This window comes from Sapajus apella, unplaced genomic scaffold, assembly GCF_009761245.1.
Source record: "Sapajus apella isolate SASKATOON/1434 unplaced genomic scaffold, GSC_monkey_1.0 scaffold72, whole genome shotgun sequence".
NCBI lineage: Eukaryota > Metazoa > Chordata > Mammalia > Primates > Cebidae > Sapajus > Sapajus apella.
This window is the reverse complement of record NW_022437012.1, coordinates 4,283,585-4,287,232: the sequence shown is the minus strand read 5'-3', so window position 1 is coordinate 4,287,232 and position 3,648 is coordinate 4,283,585. Positions and strand designations below refer to the sequence as shown.

At 35.1% G+C, this 3,648-nt stretch overlaps 1 non-coding gene across 1 annotated transcript; it reads right to left on the bottom strand.

The window, feature by feature from the left end:
- Positions 1 to 1,969: 1,969 nt before the first annotated feature.
- On the bottom strand, positions 1,970 to 2,028 carry LOC116531823. The gene has a single exon (XR_004260605.1). It is a non-coding gene; the product is annotated as a U7 small nuclear RNA (small nuclear RNA).
- Between the last annotated feature and the right edge of the window lie 1,620 nt (positions 2,029 to 3,648).

The following is a 3,648-nucleotide window of genomic DNA, read 5'->3' as shown; positions in this document are numbered from 1 at the left end:
TTGCATGCAAAAAGGACGTAAATTTGAGGGGATTGGGGGTAAAATGCCATGGTTTAAATGTCTGAACATTTCTATCCTCTTCAGATTTATGTGTCACAATCCTAACCACCAACTTGATGGTATTCTGAGGTAGAACCTTGGGAAGTGACTAGTTCATGAGGTTGGAGACATGAATAGGTTGACTCATGGCTGTCCTTAAAAAGAGGTCGCCAGAGACCTCCCTGGCTCCTTTCAATATCTGAGGACACAGAATGAGAGCCCCATCTATGAACCAAAATGTCGGCTCACCAGACACCCAATTTGCTGGTGTCTTGATTTTGGACTTCTCAACCTACAGACTGTGAGAAATAAATTTCTGTTATTAATAAGGCATCCAATTTATGGTATGATGTTACAGCAGCCAGAACAAACTAAGACATGTATTCAATAGGTTTTACTAAGTACCTCGTATGTATTTGAAGTGTGTTAGGTCTCACTTTAAGAACATCCATTCTATATGATTTACTCCAAATACAGGCACATTTCTTCCCTCTTACTTTTTAATCTTTAGGTAGGATTACAACAAGAGAATAGGCAGCATAAACTCAATATAACATATATTCTATCAACAGCTTTTACTCGTAATAGATATTAAAGGAATATTTTTTAAATAAATTTAAATGAAAAGACAGTTACCACGTTTTCAAGATTACATATTAGCTTAATTCCATCAATGTGTGTATTCATTCTTTGGTCTTATGTAGCTTAAGCTTCTAAAGACTAGACAAAATTTCTGTGTTATTTGGGTGGTGGCATTACACGATCCCATATTAACGCAAGGTCACTCTTACTTCCTTTTTGTCATTGCACTTAAGTGTTTGTTTATTGAATCACAGACCATAACTTGAAGGAACCTTAAGAAAGTATTACACAAAACTATCAGGGAGAACTAGTCTGTCATTAAGTTTACAAAGACGTTTTTACAGACTAAGCACTAGGCTTCTGAGGCAAACTCAACCATAATAGCTTTTATATTAAGCAAGCACTTGTTTCTGTGTGGTTTACAGATTTTTGCATATATATACCTAAATGTATCTTTGCATTATAATCCAGTTCTAGAATTGATAAAGAAAATCATTAACTCTCCACTTTCCTGATTAAAATGGAGTTTATATGCAACAAAGACACCGTTCAGAAATGTGTTAAGAATTAATTATATCTAAAAAGCACGTGAGGTAGTGCTAACAAATAAATTATGCCTACGCAGAACTTTCTCATTTCCATTTGATTTGTAAGCCTTCCAAATTCCATTCTCTTTTTTAAAAAATATGTTATCATCAAGCAATTAGAAGTGTATATTTGCAGGTTGTGAAGAAAGCCACTATTACACAAATTCAGTAGATGATAGCAATTACTGTTAAACTAGGTTATAGGGCATCAGCGTTTACTAATTAAGCAACAGCATCTTATCACCTTGATCAGCCTCCTGTAAAGCTAGAGGCAGGTAGCCTGCTGAGGAAGCCCAGCGCCAGATCAGGGAAATGTAGAAAGAAATTATCACCACCCCAAACAGACTTCTTTATCATTTTTTTTTAAACTCTGGTTCCTGGGGTATAATTACTTTACTCTCCATCTTTTGCCCCGCCTGCTTAAATCATCACATTCCTACTCAGCACAGTCCTGCTAACTCTACTTCCTCCCAGGTAAGATGTTCTTTCAGATCTTTTAACCATGCTCAAATCTCTCTTACATTTTCACCTTTTCAGAGGAGCAAATCCTTGAAGTAAGAAAAGAGGAAACTCTTGACATTGTTCAAGTTAGGGAGTTTTAGAATGAGAACAGGACAATACTCTCACTGCTTGCGGTATTACATCATGGGACCATCTCTGCATATATGCAACACAAGCCTTGATGACCAGTGGAGTTCAAATAACAATTGTTTTTTAATTACTATTATTATTTTCTTTATTTTTTTTTATTTTTTATTTTTAAGGCCTTTCTGACAAAACTCAAAAGTCTACTAGACAAATTCTAAGAGCTGTAACGCTTCAAATAACTATTCTTAAAGAGCTGTACTAAGAGTCTCTGGCCTCAAAATTAGAGGCACTCTTTTAATCCAAATCTACTTAAAATGTAGTCTGTGGCCTTGTGTCATCCTCTGAACCTTTTGCTTCCAGACTGTGTTAAGTATGAAAATGGAGAGTGTTTAGAAACTTTCATAGATATTTGATAAAATCTGTTGATTCTTAGAATGAAAATTAACATCGACCCTACATTTTTTGGTCTTTCTTAAAACTTCATTTTTTTCTAGTAATTTTTTTACTGTATTTTTAAGAACATTTGATTGGTTACAGATTTTAAAATAAACATAAAACTACGCTTCAGGCTAGATGCAGTGGGTTACACATGTAATCTCAGCACTATGGGAGGCCAAGGCAGGAAGATTGCTTCAGGCCAGGAGTTCAACATCAGCCTGGTCAATGCTGTGAGCCCTCGCCTCTACTAAAAAAAAAAAAAAAAAAGCCAGGTGTAGTGGTGGATGCCTACAGTCTCAGCCACCCCAGTGGCTGAGACAGGAGGATTACTTGATCCCAGGAGGTCAAAGCTGCAGCAAGCCATGATCGTGCCTCTGCATTTCAGCCTGGGTGACACAGTAAGAGTGCATCTCTAAAAAAAAGAATGTACTCTTTACCACTCTAAGTATGAGTATAACCAACAGTGTTTTAGACTCTTGTATTGCAAAGAGGCATTGGAATTTTAGAGTACAGCATTGACAATACTTTAATTCCTTTTTACTTCAGATAAAATAGATTCTAGTTAAATGATGATAAGAGCCCATCTCTTCAACCTCAGAGAAGCATATGACAGTATCAAGCTTGGCCTGTGAGTATGAATCTGTCTTTATTTGATATTCTGAGAAATGGTAGAAAGGGGTGGAAAGGAATAAAGGTAATTTACTGATACTAATCTATTTCAAGATGTGTGACTTTCATTTTTCTTTACTGAGACATATCCATCCCACAAATTTTTGTTATATTAGATAATCACATTAGTTTCAGTTTTGGTATTATAAATAGAAGTAAAGAAAGAAAAATATTGTAAAATTAAAATTCATAAGGAAGGAAAAATAAAATAATGAGAAAATGTGCCCTTGAGGAAGTTACAAATATGGATAAATTTTAAAAATTAAGACAGAGAAAATAATCTCTTTCAGGAAGCAATAGATGTAAGTTACTAAGTCAATCAATATACCATGTAAATTGTGATCCAATATAACTTAATTGCTCTCTGGACAAGCTAGAAATGGTAGAAATATGTGGGAAAATCAGATATCATGGTTTAATTCGAAAAAGTTTCTACATGCGTTTATTTTCTGTTGCCTGGAAATTTGTCTTTAGTATCTAATTTAAAAGTAGACATTTAACATAAATAGGACTATACCAGGAGGAAAGGAGAAGTGAAAGAGAGAGATCCTTTAAGGACAAACTGGAGGGACAAACCCTAAGGGATTTTGGATAAGAATTTTTTTTTTTTTTTTTCTGAGACAGGTTCTCATTTCGTCACCTAAGCTGGAGTACAGTAGTGTGACGCCTGGCTAATTTTTTGGCACTTTTTTTTTTTTTTTTGTAGAGACAGGGTTTCAGCATGTTTCTGAGGCTGGTTGCAATC